The following is an 18,811-nucleotide window of genomic DNA, read 5'->3' on the forward strand; positions in this document are numbered from 1 at the left end:
ACTTTAGTACGAGACGAATGAAGCTTCCAACATGGATGCAACGGACTGCTTTGAAGCGCTACTTAACATTAAATAACTGTAAAAAAAAAATGTTTCTTAACAAAGTAAGGAGCGAAAGAACTCACACCGACCAACCAACTTACCGACTGAGGTGAACTCAGTACAGAGACATGCTCGGGGTTTATTCATTTAAAAAGCTTCACTCACAGGTGCTAGGAATTATCGCTAATCAGCGCGGTGGCTTTTGGGATTTGTAGTTCTTTTGGAACAGGATTTGTAGTTCTTCTCGTTTCCTGCCGTGAGAAAGCCGTTACAGAATATTGTAGTTTAATTACAAAGAAAGCATAATTAGTCATGTTTAATTACATTTAGTTCAGCACAGTGTGTGAAGTGTTGACTAGAGATAAATGCATTCACAGTTGTTGATAGTATTGTGTAGTGGTTTACATTTAGCTATAAAGAAAAGCCAGCCTCGCTAAGAACCATATGTAGGTGCTGGTCATAAAATTAGAATATCATGAAAAAGTTGATTTATTTCAGTAATTCCATTCAAAAAGTGAAACTTGTATATTATATTCATTCATTACACACAGACTGATATATTTCAAATGTTTATTACTTTTAATGTTGATGATTATAACTGACAACTAATAAAAACCCCAAATTCAGTATCTCAGAAAATTAGAATATTACTTAAGACCAATACAAAAAAGGATTTTTAGAAATGTTGGCCAACTGAAAAGTATGAACATGAAAAGTATGAGCATGTACAGCACTCAATACTTAGTTGGGCTCCTTTTGCCTGGATTACTGCAGCAATGCGGCATGGCATGGAGTCCATCAGTCTGTGGCACTGCTCAGGTGTTATGAGAGCCCAGGTTGCTCTGATAGTGGCCTTCATCTCTTCTGAATTGTTGGGTCTGGCATATCGCATCTTCCTCTTCACAATACCCCATAGATTTTCTATGGGGTTAAGGTCAGGCGAGTTTGCTGGCCAATTAAGAACAGGGATACCATGTTCCTTAAACCAGGTACTGGTAGCTTTGGCACTGTGTGCAGGTGCCAAGTCCTGTTGGAAAATGAAATCTGCATCTCCATAAAGTTGGTCAGCAGCAGGAAGTATGAAGTGCTCTAAAACTTCCTGGTAGACGGTTGCGTTGACCTTGGACCTCAGAAAACACAGTGGACCAACACCAGCAGATGACATGGCACTCCAAACCATCACTGACTGTGGAAACTTTACACTGGACCTCAAACAACGTGGATTATGTGCCTCTCCTATCTTCCTCCAGACTCTGGGACCTTGATTTCCAAAGGTAATGAAAAATTTACTTTCATCAGAGAACATAACTTTGGACCACTCGGCAGCCTTTTTGTCTTTAGCCCAGGCGAGACGCTTCTGACGCTGTCTCCTGTTCAAAAGTGGCTTGACACAAGGAATGCGACAGCTGAAACCCATGTCTTGCATACGTCTGTGCGTGGTGGTTTTTGAAGCACTGACTCCAGCTGCAGTCCACTCTTTGTGAATCTCCCCCACATTTTTGAATGGGTTTTGTTTCACAATCCTCTCCAGGATGTGGTTATCCCTATTGCTTGTACACTTTTTTCTACCACATCTTTTCCTTCCCTTCACCTCTCAATTAATGTGCTTGGACACAGAGCTCTGTGAACAGCCAGCCTCTTTAGCAATGACCTTTTGTGTCTTGCCCTCCTTGTGCAAGGTGTCAATGGTCGTCTTTTGGACAACTGTCAAGTCAGCAGTCTTCCCCATGATTGTGTAGTCTACAGAACTAGACTGAGAGACCATTTAAAGGCCTTTGCAGGTGTTTTGAATTAATTAGCTGATTAGAGTGAGGCACCAGGTGTACCTTGTCACAATATTCTAATTTTCTGAGATACTGAATTTGGGGTTTTCATTAGTTGTCAGTTAAAATCATCAACATTAAAATAAATAAACATTTGAAATATATCAGTCTGTGTAATGAATTAATATAATATACAAGTTTCACTTTTTGAATGGAATTACTGAAATAAATCAACTTTTTCATGATATTCTAATTTTATGACCAGCACCTGTATATGAGGCAGAGTGGGGACGGTTGCAACACTTTATGTATTTCCTTCAGTTTCTCAGACACAGTTTGTATTGTTTGTTTATTAGGATTTCAATGTCATGTTTTACACTTTGGTTACATTCATGACAGGAACAGTCGTTACTCATTACACAAGGTTTATCAGTTCACAAGGTTATATCAAACACAGTCATGGACAATTTAGTATCTCCAATTCACCTCACTTGCATGTCTTTGGACTGTGGGAGGAAACCGGAGCACCCAGAGTACACCCATGCAGACACAGGGAGAACATGCAAACTCCACACAGAAAGGACCCAGACCGCCCCACCTGGGGATCGAACCCAGGACCTTCTTGCTGTGAGGCGACAGTGCTACCCACTTAGCCACCGTGCCACCCCACAGTTTGTATAGAAAATACATTTTAATACATTTAATCCACATCTGTCAGCTACCCACCAACACAGCTGTAACATACAGGGGTTGGACAAAATAACTGAAACACCTGTTATTTTAGTGTGGGAGGTTTCATGGCTAAATTGGACCAGTCTGGTGGCCAATCTAAATTAATTGCACATTGCACCAGTAAGAGCAGAGTGTGAAGGTTCAATTAGCAGGGTAAGAGCACAGTTTTGCTCAAAATATTGCAATGCACACAACATTATGGGTGACATACCAGAGTTCAAAAGAGGACAAATTGTTGGTGCACGTCTTGCTGGCGCATCTGTGACCAAGACAGCAAGTCTTTGTGATGTATCAAGAGCCACGGTATCCAGGGTAATGTCAGCATACCACCAAGAAGGACAAACCACATCCAACAGGATTAACTGTGGACGCAAGAGGAAGCTGTCTGAAAGGGATGTTCGGGTGCTAACCCGGATTGTATCCAAAAAACATAAAACCACGGCTGCCCAAATCACGGCAGAATTAAATGTGCACCTCAACTCTCCTGTTTCCACCAGAACTATCCGTCGGGAGCTCCACAGGGTCAATATACACGGCCGGGCTGCTATAGCCAAACCTTTGGTCACTCGTGCCAATGCCAAACGTCGGTTTCAATGGTGCAAGGAGCGCAAATCTTGGGCTGTGGACAATGTGAAACATGTATTGTTCTCTGATGAATCCACCTTTACTGTTTTCCCCACATCCGGGAGAGTTACGGTGTGGAGAAGCCCCAAAGAAGCGTACCACCCAGACTGTTGCATGCTCAGAGTGAAGCATGGGGGTGGATCAGTGATGGTTTGGGCTGCCATATCATGGCATTCCCTTGGCCCAATACTTGTGCTAGATGGGCGCGTCACTGCCAAGGACTACCGAACCATTCTGGAGGACCATGTGCATCCAATGGCGGTGCCGTGTATCAGGATGACAATGCACCAATACACACAGCAAGACTGGTGAAAGATTGGTTTGATGAACATGAAAGTGAAGTTGAACATCTCCCATGGCCTGCACAGTCACCAGATCTAAATATTATTGAGGCACTTTGGGGTGTTTTGGAGAAGCGAGTCAGGAAACGTTTTCCTCCACCAGCATCACGTAGTGACCTGGCCACTATCCTGCAAGAAGAATGGCTTAAAATCCCTCTGACCACTGTGCAGGACTTGTATATGTCATTTCCAAGACGAATTGACGCTGTATTGGCCGCAAAAGGAGGCCCTACACCATACTAATAAATTATTGTGGTCTAAAACCAGGTGTTTCAGTTATTTTGTCCAACCCCTGTATATAAAATGTACAATATGAAATGTTGCAACTGACCCATAACAGTGGGCAGTAGCAAAATTCATCAATATGTAATAAAATTATTCTTTAACATAATTTTGCAAAGACTTTTTATATGTGTACAGATAGGGTTTTCACTCATAAATTTGGTTGTATAAAGACTGATACTAGTAAAAGGAAAAATATAGGCCCGGTTTTTAAGTAACAATCATGTTTGGTTAATTATTACAATCCATTTGAACTACAAAATATTTTAGCTTACTGAACTGTGTGTATAATAATGTTAGAATTAATGTTGTAACAAGTCTTTTCATTAATATTGTGATAGGGGACAACTGCAACAGCATGTTGTAACTGTCCCTACATTGACATCCATAATAAAACTCGCTGTGTTAGGCTTTCTTTAATCTCTGTTTCTATTGGATAACATGTCTGACTATGGCTCTAAAGATTCTAGGTTTGACTCCTGGCTGGCTCGGTTACTTTGTGCTCGTTTTGTCTTTCTAACTCCTTGTGTATGGTTCTCGGTACCTCAGATCCAACAATGCAGGTCTTGTCAAAGTGGAAAGAAGTGACTGATGCTGGCATCAGCCGACAGCAAGCCCTTCAGTTTCCCATATGGTCTAGCGGTCAGGAATCCTGGTTTTCACCCAGGTGGCCCAGGTTCGGTATGGGAATTAGCCTTTATGATAGGACTCGAGCAAAACTTTGCCTATTAGTTCTTCTGTGCCATGTTGCTGTAGCTCAAGAAGCTTGTTCTGTTGGAGCTATGACTGCAGTCTATCAGGGAGCAGTGGACGTGAGCTGGACGTGGCTAACCGCTGGAATGCCGTGATCGTATAGTGGTTAGTACTCTGTGTTGTGGTCGCAGCAACCCCGGTTCGAATCCGGGTCATGGAAGGGTGGTTTTGTATGCCGTGCTTCAAAGTTTTCCATTCTCTCCTTGATCAAAAGACAGAAATGAGGCCGGAGCTTCAGGAAAGTCACAAGCTCACTCCCTCTGGGGCCAGTGGTGCAATGGATAATGCATATGACTATAGATCAGAAGATTCTAGGTTCAGCTCCCTGGCTGGCTCGGTTACCTTGTGCCTTTTTTGTCTTTCTAACTCCTTGTATATGGTTCTTGGTACCTCAGATCCAACAATGCAGTTCTTGTCAAAGTGAAAAAAAGTGACTGATGCTGGTGTCAGCTGATGACGAGTCCTTCAGTTTCTCATATGTTCTAGGGGTCAGGATTCCTCGTTTTCACCCAGGCGGCCTGGGTTTGACTCCTGGTATGGGAATTCGTCTTTATGGAAGTTTTTCATTCTCTCCTTGGTCAAAAGACAGAAATGAGTCCTTCGGTACTTCAGATCCAACAATGCAGGTCTTGTCAAAGTGGAAAGAAGTGACTGATGTTGGCATCAGCCGATGGTAAGCTCTTCAGCTTCCCATATGGGCTAGCGGTCACCCAGGTGGCCCTGGTTCAAATCCCTGTATGGGACTTGAGCAAAACTTTGCCAATTAGTTTCTGTTCGTCATGTTGCTGTAGCTTAAGAGGCTTGTTCTGTTGGAAATATGACAGCAGTCTATCAGGGATCAAGCTGACTGATGCTGGCTTCTCAGTATTATAAATCACAATTTACCAAAGAGTAATTATCACACAGTATAGGTCACTTCTTTAACCAAAAGGTAAAACATATAAACAGGTATTTACTTAGACAGGCACCACACTCTACCACAGCTTCTACTATGCAGACCTCAGAAGCGCTTTATGCTAATGCTAAACTGCATGCTTCACTAACCAGCGGTAATAATGTTTTTAGTACGTTTATCACACAGAAAAACCCACATAACCACACCAGTAAGTTCTTAAACTGTCCCCATACTATCTATTAAGGCAAAAACAATCTATTGCACATCAAAAAAATTTATTATACCCTTAAGGAATCACTTTTCTAACCATAAAGAAGGGATATTATTTAATTACTTTTCCCATAAAAAGGTAATGGTGAGGTGATGGACCTCGTCTTGCTTTACCTGCTTGTTTCTGGTCTGATTGGTCTGATTGATCAATGTAGCTTTTGTAGATTTGTTAAAGACTGAAGAGCAGAAAGCTCATTTTATTTTAGTTCTCTTTAGTTCTCCTTAAAACTGACTGTTAACAAATAATGCACTAATGCAGTGTGTGTGCACATTCTGGTAAACACCCAGATATTTCTTAAAAGGCAATGTAGCTGTTCAAGCCGTCTGGGTTGATCAATCAGACCAATCGGCCCAGAAACACATTTTCCTAGGCAGGTCGAGACGAGGTGGCTGAGTGGTTAAGGCGATGGACTGCTAATCCGTTGTGCTCTGTATGTTTGATTTTGAAAACCAGACCTTTAAACATTGATTAAAACCCCTGAAATTCTTGCTTTCAGCTCTGATAATTAAGCTCTCACCTTTACAACATATTGGTACTACTCACATAAAATACAACTGTAACACCAGAGAGAAACAGCACATCTTATACAGGCATTTTTTTTAATGCAGTTGTGTTTTTGGCTTACTTCATGAAGGTAGAGCATGTTCTGACGTGGTGGTTAAGGCGATGGACTGCTAATCCATTGTGCTCTGCACGAATGGGTTTGAATCCAATCCTCATTGAAAACCAAGCCTTTAAACATTGAACAATACCCCTGAAACTCTTGCTTTCAGCTCTGTGCAAAATATTGGCACTACTCACAAAAAACTCACAACTGTAACACTAAATAGAAACAGTTCATCTTATACAGCCGTTCTTTTAATACAAAGTTAATGACATACAGATTAGTAACCACACGTTGTTTAACTGTCTCCACTTTGTGGATTTGTGGAGCTGGATTATTGAGCATGCATTAAGAGTTCAAAAGGTAGTGCTTTCTACAAGGATGGGATTCGAACCCACGCGAGCAGAGCACAATGGATTAGCAGTCCATCGCCTTAACCACTCGGCCACCTCGTCTGGTCAAGCTATGAGAAATGCTCTTCTGGTCTGATTGCAGGTGTGTCATTTGTAATCAAGTGTGGCAGGAGGAGCTTCAGAGGGCTGGATTGGCCTGAAAACAGGTGGAAAGACGCAACACAGACGATCTAAACTACTACTCACATATGGTCAATAGGCTGCAATGTTTTCAAAGCACTCTGAGGTCATTTGAGAGAGCTTTTAAAAGTGCTTTCACCTCAACGAGGATGGGATTCGCCTGCACTTTTAAAAGCTCTCTTGAATTACTTTGGTCTGCTTTGAAAACATTGCCGCCTATTAAGCATATAAGGAAGAACAAACAGACGTAGGAGTAGCAATTCAGTACATCAGTGTTACTTATTTCCAATGTTTTCAAAGCAGACTGAGGTTATTTAAGAGGGCTTTTAAAAGTGTGTTTACTTCAACGAAGATGGGATTCAAACCCACGTGTGCAGAGCACAATGAATTATCCATCCTTTGCCTTGTTCATCCAGTTGTAGACTTTCCAATTCTTTGTAGTTCATAGCCAAATTTATCAGCCATGCACTGATCTCTGTTACTTAAATTGTAACCATCAACCAGTAGGGGTCAAAACTTTTATGTTTTGAGGTAGTTTGGAGACTTTTAGCAGATGCAAATTTCAAACACACGATTTTGACATGTCAGTTGCTACGTCTTAGCATGTTTTACTGCTGCACCACCGAAGCACCATAATCACACATGTAGTAACACCTACCCTATGGAGCTTTTGTATTGTTTTTGTACAGTTATAGTATAATTAACACTCTTTAAGTGTATTGATCACTAGTGTCACTTAAGTGCACTGTAGCATATTGAAGATAAGTATACTTAAGTCTACTTTATAGCTTTATGAAAAATACACTTAAGTAAACCTTTGTATATGGTAAACTGAGCGATCGGGGAAGACGGGCCTTGGCCAGGGAGGTGAGCAGGCACCCAAGGTCACTCTGACAGAGCTCCAGCGTATCCTTGTGGAAATGGGAGAACCAGCCATCCAGGCAGAACTCCACAGATCACACCAGACGGAAGCCACCGCCACTTAACAATAGCTGATATAAGCACATGGGTGAGGGATTACTTTGGCAAACCTTTGTCAAGCACTACAATACAGAGTTACATGCACAAATGCCACTTAAAACTTTACTGTGAAAAAAAGAAGCCTTATGTTAACCATGTCCAGAAGCAGTATCAACTTCTCTGGGCTCAGGGGTATTTAAGACCACTGAGCTAAAACACTGATTGTTTATTAGATAAACAGACCTGGGATACAAGAAGCAGCAAGTGATAAAATGTAAAAAACATGCTAATAGCTCCGTCCTCTGATAACAGGTTTTTGTACAGTATAGCTGTATTTCCTGTCACTGTGGGCTCCAGAGCGCAGTAGTACAGTGCAGAATCAGATACTGCAGCAGAGATGATCTCCAGTTCCATTGTTTTTTTCGTTTTTGTTTTGTAGCGTTTCATTGAGATTCTTCTGTCAGACGCTTGAGCTGTTTCATCATCTTCACCATCTCCACTAATCAGCACTAAAAACTCTGGTTTTGATCCAAGTTTTTGTTGATACCAGTGAAGACTATAAACTGATTCATCATACGTACAGGACAGTGTGATGCTGCTTCCTTCAGTTGAAGATGAGCTGTTTTGATCTGGTTTAATGCTCTCAGCAGCTTCTGATATAAAACATTATAACAATTTATAACATTTAGTTAATACTATATTAAACACATTTTATTTCTAAATATAGAATTTATGCTTCTAATAGTAGAAAATACATACAAAAATATTTAAATATGATGCCTCTTATATATCACTTACCATTATCATCAACAATAATGAAAATGAAGAAGAGGAGTAACATCATTGTGCTGAGTGTCTGATTCAGATCTGGCATCCAGAGTTGAAAGTGTCTCTGCTGTATGTAACCACATCTGGCTCCCCACCCCAAAATCCAGTTACATCCATGTCAACTCATGTCAACCTTTATCTGATATTGTGAAGATAGACTAACAAACCATTGTGTATAAATAAAAACAAAACCTTTATGTAGAAAATTAAGTATAGCTGCAGTTTATGATGTGTTTGTTGCTACACTTCAACAGCATACAGATGATACTAATATTTCTATTGGCACATTACTGAAACACTATATACTGTGTATTAATTGCACTTTACACATATCACTATCAATCCATCCATCCATCTGTTAGTTTTATATTATTGATTTTGAATCTTTGGATGACTGTTTAAGGTGTATGTTTACAGGTGAGTTTAATGGTATATTGTGTTACAGATTTATTCATAACAATGCTGATGATTAATTAAATCATCATTTATTTACCTACCCCAGTTTATAGACCATAACTAACTCAGGTAAAATGTCAATAGATATTAATAGGGGCAGTAGTACTTTAATTGTTAAGATGCTGGACTAGTAATTTGAGGTAATTGAAGGAGTTTAAACATCTGACTTGTCTTGCAATTTCAAACAATCAACTATTTTATCTTTGCTCGAAATAAAACGCTGCTTGTCAAAATACACACAAATCCAGCCAATACATAAACACTACACAACAGTCATTACACTACATAAAACAATACAAAACGCTGTGCCTTTATTATAGCAAAACCAAACATCTTTATTCAGGAATTTTTTTTTGTATACATGAAAACATATTTACACTGATGTGTTTAGATATTTATATACTAGAGAACCAACAAAGAAATACAGTTTATGAACTGTAGTATATTTATTTATTGTATATACAGTTTGCAAAATCATTTGTGCTTGTGCTTTTTTACAGTTCTATATAAACTCCTCCTATATTTAGTTGATTTGAGTGGGGAATGAAAGCAGAGCTTTACATTGATCACTCACAGCCATACTAAATATTTTAACTGAATACACTGTATTTTTTCACATTCACATGTATTTAAACATTCTATCTTATTACATTATATACATTTTTGTTTGCAACATAATTCCACAATGTAGATTAGTTAATTAACTTTTGACTGGTAGTGTATACATACACACATCTGTTTAGCATTTGCATTTTTTATCAGAGAAGATCAGAAGTGTAAGTGGAAGAATCTGTTCCAAAATCATATGTGGAAAAATACTGAAATGATATATGATTGTACAATTACTTTACCATTATCTTACTGTAACCCAAGTTCAGTGCAGGGTGTCATGCTGCCCCCTATCGGTGGTATCTTTCCTCTGTGTTGTGTTATTTTTTCATGTAGAAACAGAAATAAGTATTTTTGTTCAGTTCTGTTCTAATTACAAATTGTGAATTGCTTCTAAACTCTCTCTGCTGTGTTTTGATCCATGACTATGTAACTCATTTCTACGGTTAGTAAACGCACATGTACCCATCATCCTGGGATCACAAAGCCCTTCCATGGGGGCACCAAGGAATCTGTTTGTGAGGCTCAGCAGCAGGATCCTGATGTTGGTAGTGTCCCTTTGAAACTATATTCATGGCCACTACAGTGTATTGGGTTCATGTGTCCCCTGTTGTGAGACACCAAGCCAGTTAATGATGGATAAACTTTTGCTGTTAAAAATGTAAAAAGCGCTCAGGTGGCGCTCAGTGGTGTTAATGACTGTGCCAAACTCTTCCCTGCAAATCAGATAAACAGGATGTTTTATGTAAGATAAATAAAAAGAAGTTATGCTCACACTCTTACGCAAAATGAACACATGCACATTGTGTTCTGTGATTGCATGAAGTATAATGAGATGAACTTACATTGTATAGCTGAGAGGAGTAGAAGAGAATACAGGAGCATGATTACAAAAATCACAATCACTTTTTACAAGGGTAATATGGGTGTTAAATATCATGTTTTGTTAAATAATACAAGATACTAACAATCAATCAGAGAGAGTAGGTGCTATTTATATTGTACTGTGTGTGTGTGTGTGTGTGTGTGTGTGTGTGGTTAACTGATAACAAGCTGTGGGAATAAATAACTTTGATCTTCTGAACTTCATATATGTGAGTTTTTGTACAGCATCTCAATAGCTTTGTATCACTGGGTGTCTCTAAGAGCACAGTGATAGAGAGCAGAATCTGTCAGCTTTAGATTGCTGATGGTGAGTTCAGTAGATGTACTGGTTGTTTCAGATGTGAATCGAGGATCATCAGGAGTGCTCTGATCTGTATGGCCTTTTGCACCTTTGTACAGTAAAAACTGTGGTGCGCTGTTAGGATTTTGTTTGTACCAGTAAAGCCAAACACTGCTGCTGCTTGACTGATATGAACATTTTAGAGTAACAGTCTCTGTTTCTTTTCTGATAATGTTGGTATCTGTTGGCTCAATTTCATCTGCAAAACCACCTGTTGTGAAGAAAAAAGAAAATAATGTGTCATTTATTACAGAAATTGTCAGTGAAACAAACTGTTTTAACTCCTAATAATATGAGCATAAATTAGCATGTTTTTTGCCAAATATAAATAAATATTGTATTATTACTAGGGCTGTCAAATGATTAAAAATTTTAATCACGATTAATCGCATAAAAAAAAAATCTGTGTAAATGTTATAGAAAACAAGGATTTTTAAGTGAAATGTTACAATTACAATGGTGAACACATTTTATGCTAAATGTACTTATGTTAAAACTGCTGGGACAAGAGAAAACTGTAAGGGAGTTTTATTCACTCACATACTAGGCAGTAAATGTCAGATTGTAGGTTAGAATTTCTCCATCAGCAAACATTGTAGATCAGCGGTGCTTTAGGTGGGATAAGGCGTAGATATTGTAACAGACTTTTCTGTGGTTGTATCGTGACAATGGTTTGATGGACGTTTCTACACGAAGTGAGTGTGTTTTGACCCTTTGGGGCTTCCATAGTTCATGGACTAACGTGCTTGACTCAGCTTTCTGGTATTTGGTACCGTAACAGAATAAGTTAATAAAAGTGTTTTGCTCCCGACAACTTGTGAATATAGCGTGTATTTATTTCTTTATTATGCAAGTGCATCACTACGACGCTCGGTTACATTATGTTAACAAACCGCAAATGAAAAACGGTGGCAAGTCCGACATTAAAACGTTTGTTCTACCAGTCAAGTCTCAACATGAACTAGAATTTGTGTTAACGGCACTATTTTTTTAAATCGCGTTAAATTGAGATTGCATTAATGCGTTATTATCGCGTTAACTTCGACAGCCCTAATTATTACCTGATGTTACAGTGAGAATCAGTGTTATGTATCTCCCAATATGGAGTAAGTTGCATAGTTGAGCCATTTCTGATCACAGTCTACAGAGGACTGTATAATAGTTCAGTATAAAACTCATGACGTCTCTAAGAAACCACATACAGGATGTGCAGATGTTACAACATCACTACACACATCAATTTACAGTAACAAAAGTGTCTCTATTGTGCTGTATGAACTGGAGCATGATACAGCAAGTTTGGTAAATGTTACCTAAATGTTTGGCAGGTGGCACCAGCAGTAGTAGAGTAAGAGGGGGGTACAGACTTAAGTGCTTCCTGAGACATTAGGAACAAATGTGAGTGATGGCGTGTGAGAGGCCAGATGAGAGCAAGTTTTAAGTTTTATTTTTCAATTTGGAGTGGGTTTAATTTACCTTAAAACAATATGCACAAGGTGAGAGTATAATTATCACTGTTTGAAACACTGAAACTCCATCACAGTTCAAAATCATTTAGATGTCATTATCTCCCATTTGCCACTTTGTTTCAGGTTTTTATAAACTGCTCCACATTGTATGTCAAAAATAATGCTTGTTGGTCACTCTGTTTTATTTACATTTATCTGGCTTAACAGACTAAGTACAAGAAAATAAGAACCAAATCTAAGATTATAGTCAGCGTCAAATGTAGATTTACAAAAAGAACAGACTGTTGGAGCTGTCTCCCTGGGTCCTATGTAACTTTCACATTTAATACAATAAAATGTGGCACATAGTGGCCAAACTGCCCGTAGGCTTTATCAAAAAGATACAGGGTAACTGGAAAGCCTGAAAAATGTTCAGTAAAAATGTCAATAAGATGCAGAAGAGCTACACCAGTCAGGTTGTGTCTCAATACATACGACATGAGCAACAGCAGACTCTATCCTTTTGTGAGAGATGCACCAGGGTACACTGGGTCATCACCATGTTGTATCTGTGATAGCAGACAAATTGCTTACTTTCATACATCAAGAAAACTAAAATGATTTAAAGATCCATAAGCCTCAGATCCATAAACCTATTTGTAGTCATGGCAGGAAGAAGAGAAGTAGACTGAGCACACAGCCCTGGGGCACATCAGTATTCAGGATGAGGGTGGTAGAGGTAAGATTGATGAGCTTAACAGACTGTGGTTTGTTAGTAAGAAAGTCCAAAGTCCAGTTACAGAGTGAGAAACTGATGCCCAGATCTAAGAGCTTTTCAACAAGTTTGGAAAGTCTAACTGCTTCCAGTCTGTGTGCTGCAGCTGATGTTGTAGGGAGGAATCAGCCCTCTCGAGTCATACTTTAATACTCCTTACAATGGGTTTCAAACGACAGATGATGAGGGAGAAGAAACACAAAAAAGTGGTCTAATTGTCAAATGTGGGTAAGGGGAGCAGTGCTGGTGTACACATGATCACGGTTGGATCTGAGGATGTTTGGAATGTACTCCGTAAGCCACACCTTGGGTTAGAATAATAATGTTGTAAAGGATAATAATTAAGGTTATTAAGGTTAGTTAAGGTTGTGTAGGTTTTCTGATAAAATCCGTGTGGATCCCTTCTTTAATCCCCTACTCTTTCACTAAAGAATGTTGACATCAAAATGTCTCTTCAAAATGTATCACAGTGTGCAATTAGAAATCAAAAGGTGGCATTAAATTGGTAAACATGTAAAGCCTGTCTAATTACATGGGGTTACAAAGGTACTTTATGAAAACAGCACAAAGCTTTCAAATGCTTCCTAGTCCTGACAGTTGACTAATTAAAAGAAGTTTTTACTATTTGGAGCCTTTAAATATTTTCAACTCTTTAAGAAGACGTTATAACCAGTCTATGTACGCACAACCTGATATTGCAGAGTGAGATGTGGCCCTGGGTCAACAGGGGAGGTGCTTCAGTCGAAATCGTTCGACCAATCACAAACTAGCTGCTGCTATGACATCACCACATTTGCCGGGGCTAGCTAATCCTAGCTAGGTAATGAGTATGCAAGCTAAAAGATCCGGCAACTTTGTTACTTTCAGTATTTGATAGAATGTTGGAAATCATTGTTCCAAGCAAAATATTAACAGTGTGCAAAGCATGAAATAAATTTCTCAGATTTACCATTAGGTTAGTGTTAGGATTTTTGGAACATAACATCATTATTAAACATAAAATTCAATATGGGAAGTTTTACAGAATTATTGACAGGGTGTTGTGTAACGATTTACTAATGAGTCATTAAAAACGTGAAGGTTGTGTAGGTTTCCTGATCAAATCCAGGTGGATCCCTTCTTTAATCCCCTGCTCTTTCACTTAAGAATGTTGACTTATCAAAATGTCTCTTAAAAATGTATCACAGTGTGCAATTAGAAATCAAAGGTGGCATTAAATTAAATTACTAATTATTAATTACATGGGGTTACAAAGGCACTTTATGAAAACAGCACAAAGCTTTCAAATGCTTCCTAGTCCTGACAGTTGACTAATTAAAATAAGTTTTTACTATTTGGAGCCTTTAAATATTTTTCATGTTGTAACTCTTTAAAAAGAGGTTATAACCAGTCTATGTACTGATACTGGAGGTTTTGATAGTTTTGTAATGCAAGCACCGACCACACTTACCAGCTCAACCAGACAACATAGTTTTGAAGGTCAGTCACACAGATCAAAGTAACACAATGACTCTTGTTCCTGCTGGCTCGTTGGTCTAGGGGTATGATTCTCACTTCGGGTGCGAGAGGTCCCGGGTTCAAATCCCGGACGAGCCCTCATTTAGTCGAATGCTTTGTTGAACTATACAAAAAACGTATCAAGTGTCCCGTTAAAATCTAATGATCAAACAAAAATGACACATGCTGATACACTGGTAGAACTTGGTGAGCTTATGTGGATGTAAATACCTTTCATAACAATTCTTTTAGTCAGCTTCAAGTTTTTTTTCTTCTACAGATTTTAGAATCTTTGGGCAAATTCAAAGCATTGAAAATGTTACGAAATCCAAACAGCAAGGAACATGAAGTCAACACGACAAGATAAAATATCATGGTAATGTAAATGTTACAAAATCTCTTGTATAACTAACCGATTAAAGACAGCGTCACAACGTTTGTATTGTACAGTTTGGGTGGATAAACATGATACATAACGTAAACAGTGTGAAGCATAAAGTCAGTGGGACTGCACACAGCTCCTGACAAATGCTTCCAAGTCTTTTAATCTGACAAAGCGAGTCTTTAACCCCTTAATGCCTGAATTTATTTATAATTACATAAAAAAATTAATTATTTGTGTTTTGGCTTTAAAGCCGATGCTACATTAAGTGGAGATTGTAAATTTGTCCATAGCACATAAAATAGATATAAATTTAGGTTTGTTGCAAATTAGCGACACCAGGCATAAATAGTAAAAAATGGTAAACAGGCATAAATGGTAAAAAAAAAAAAGAAGTAATGAAATGTCTTCCGTCTCAGATATGTAAACTTTACATTCAGGTATGTAGACTAACATACATACATACATATACATTCACATATGTCATAATAATATAATAATACACTATACATATAATAATATAGTTCATTTGTTTATTAGGATTTTAACGTCATGTTTTACACTGTGGTTACATTCATGACAGGAACGGTAGTTACTCATTACACAAGATTCAGCAGTTCACAAGGTTATATCAAACACAGTCATGGACAATTTAGTGTCGCCAATTCACCTCACTTGCATGTCTTTGGACTGTGGTAGGAAACCGGAGCTCCCGGAGGAAACCCACGCGAACACAGGGAGAACATGCAAACTCCACACAGTAATAATATAATATATATATATATATATATATATATATATATATATATATATATATATATACACATGCATACATATACAGTAGATACATAAATACATGCTATTTTATAATGATTATACAAATGAACTAGAATGGCATTTTCTAAAGAAAGTGCATGTGAGTGCTGAAATCAATCTAAATACAGCATTATACATGCAGGCTTTATGGCCGATTGTAGCCGTTATGGTCGGATGTAGCGAATTCGCGACAAACAGAAAACTTCAAATAACAGAAAAAATATTCGTCACATGAAATCTATTCCAATATGTCAGCTGTAGAAGCAATCAATAAGGTGGTACGTATTTTTATCTTAGCACAACCTGCATCAAATTGAACAATTTCTCCAAATTTGCCACCGCAAAATGCACAAGTCACTATCCGACAGGTTAGCTTCCGTGAATCGAATGTAGTTCCCACTCTGACCGGTCCTACGAGAAACTAGTGCTTGCAAAAGGTTCCTAGGAACGTATTCAATAAGCACAAACCGGCATTGGAGGAATACATACGCTTTCTCGGCTGCAATCTGAATTAAAGTGCTGTGTTGCGAATTCGCGACAAGCGGCGTTAAGGGGTTAATGACACCTCATGCTTACTGTTAGAAATGCTTTAATGAAGCTCTGCACTGAATTTTCTTTTGTCATGAATACACCTCCCAGTGCAACCAGTCAACATGGTTTTGACGCTAAGCCACGGAGGTCAAAGAAATGCCCTGGCATTCATCCAGGCTGGCTGGTTGGTCTAGGGGTATGATTCTCGCTTAGGGTGCGAGGACGAGCCCTTGCTTACCCATGTTTCATTCATCAACTGCCTCTTCAGGTTTTAATCCCGGTGTGCAAATGAAAATGAAACGGGGCGATTAAATGGTAAAACTTGAACAGCTTTCTACCTGGATGCCAGGCCACATTATTACAATTCTAACCTTTAGCTTAAACTTTGTCCTCGTACAATTAAAACAAAATAAATAAATAAAAAATGAAATCATGCTGCCAGAGTTATTCTAAAAGCCATCGATAGGTTTTGTGAATCCATGTTTAAATTTAAAGCACTGTCATTGTTGATAGTTTTTTATTAACAATTGATAAAACATATTTATCTCTATTTTGTTGATAAAAGAAAATTGGAGAAATTCCTCACCTAGATCAGGAGACTCATCAAGGTGCGGGGTCTCGACCGGACTTAAAATTGTACTAATTGTATTGTAAAAAACATGCAAGATAATTAATAGAGAAACTACTGTTCCATCATTATGAACGACACAATATAAGCACTACATGAGCTAACAAAGAGGAAATGTGATTTAAATTGACATGAATTTACTACCTGAGCCTCAGTACAAAGAGAACCAGAAAGATTGTGTCTATTCATTTGGAACTTAAATGAATAAAACAGATAAAACTTGTTTTACTTTGTGAGCTATTCCAGATAAAATACATCTGTTTAAAAAGCAAACAGCTCCACCTAGTGAGAACAAAACACATATCACATGAAAGACTTTTTGCGCAGCATCACTGGAGTTCCTGTTACTGTGGGCTGCATGGCGCAGTAACACAGAGCATAATCTGATACAGCAGCAGAGGAGATCTTCAGCTCCACTTTCATATCTTCTGTATTAAGATTTATAGACAGACGTGGGTCAGCTGGTTTAGCATATGTGGTCTGTTTTGTGGATCTCATAATCAGCCCCAGAAACTCTGGTTTTGATCCAGGTGTTTGATGATACCAGTGGAGATTATATGGTGATCCTGTATATGTGCAGGACAGTGTGATGCTGCTTCCTTCTGTTGAAGATAAACTGGGTTGGTCTGGTTCAATGCTGTCAGCAGCCTCTGCTATAAAAACATCATTTACACAACCCAAATCAATAAAATGTATTTAAATAAAGAAATAAATAATAATAACAACAATAAAATACTACTACTACTACAGTACTACTAATAATAATATATGTAATTAACAAAGAGTAAATATATATATATTTACCAGTGTGAGCAACAACCATAAATGCTAAAATAAGGAGTAACATGGTTGTTCTGCATGTCAGTTCAAATGACCAGCTTTAAAGAAAATGCACGTTTTTACACTTTGTTCTCACATCTAGCTCCCCCTACAGTGAATCATAAGGAGGGTCTAAATCTAGAAGCAGCTTCCTTAATGCTTTTCTGCCTGTGCTGACTTACACGTCATTGTCTTAGTATACAGTGTTAGGCCACCTACAAAGACCGTGGTTAAATCAGCTGCTTTTTACTTTCCAGAGAAGATGGTATGAAACAACATTTTCCAAAACACAGAAGTTGCCCACAAGTCGTGCAATTTAATTGCATTTTTTATAGATTAAAATTTTCTACATTACAAAACATAATTGAATACAACTGGTAGTATTAAGATCACTTATTTTTATGCCAGATTTCTCAGTTGAGTTGTTAAGTAATTAATATTCAAATGCCCTAGCTTCTTTATCATATATAAAAAGCACAATTAAAACACCATAAAATGCTCAAATCAAATTGCCAGTACAAAACCAATACAAATTAATTCTTAGTATATCACTGTACGACCACAGCAAAATTTGAAAAAAATGGACTGCAGATAATTTAAGTTGTTACTCATCACATTTGTATTTATTCAGCACTGAGAAATTGCAAGAATCAGCTTTTCCAAGAGAGTCTAATACGCTTTGTTAAAAAAGCTTAATGTGACAATGTTTTAAAAGAACCAAATCACAGATTCTTGTTTTGTTACATTTTACAAAATGTCCCAACTTTTATAGAAATAGGGCTTGTATTATAACGTATTTACAATTTTAATTCATCCTATCTTAATTTTAATATACCATATGGTTATTTTCATACAACCCCAAATCAGAAAAAGTTGGGACAGCATGAAAAATGCAAATACATTTACTTTGACTTTTATTTGATTGCAGACAGGATGAACCTGAGATATTTCATGTTTTATCTGCTCAACTTCATTTCATTTATTAATAAATATCCTT

The 18,811-nt window shown here is 38.0% G+C and overlaps 2 non-coding genes across 2 annotated transcripts; one reads left to right on the forward strand and one right to left on the reverse strand.

Annotated features, from left to right (window-relative positions):
• Nucleotides 1–6,680: 6,680 nt before the first annotated feature.
• Nucleotides 6,681–6,762, reverse strand: trnas-gcu (transfer RNA serine (anticodon GCU)). Its single transcript has one exon. It is a non-coding gene; the product is annotated as a tRNA-Ser (tRNA).
• A 7,903-nt stretch (nucleotides 6,763–14,665) lies between these two features.
• On the forward strand, nucleotides 14,666–14,737 carry trnap-cgg (transfer RNA proline (anticodon CGG)). Its single transcript has one exon. It is a non-coding gene; the product is annotated as a tRNA-Pro (tRNA).
• The last annotated feature ends 4,074 nt before the right edge of the window (nucleotides 14,738–18,811 follow it).

Source organism: Trichomycterus rosablanca, chromosome 4, assembly GCF_030014385.1.
Source record: "Trichomycterus rosablanca isolate fTriRos1 chromosome 4, fTriRos1.hap1, whole genome shotgun sequence".
Lineage (NCBI taxonomy): Eukaryota > Metazoa > Chordata > Actinopteri > Siluriformes > Trichomycteridae > Trichomycterus > Trichomycterus rosablanca.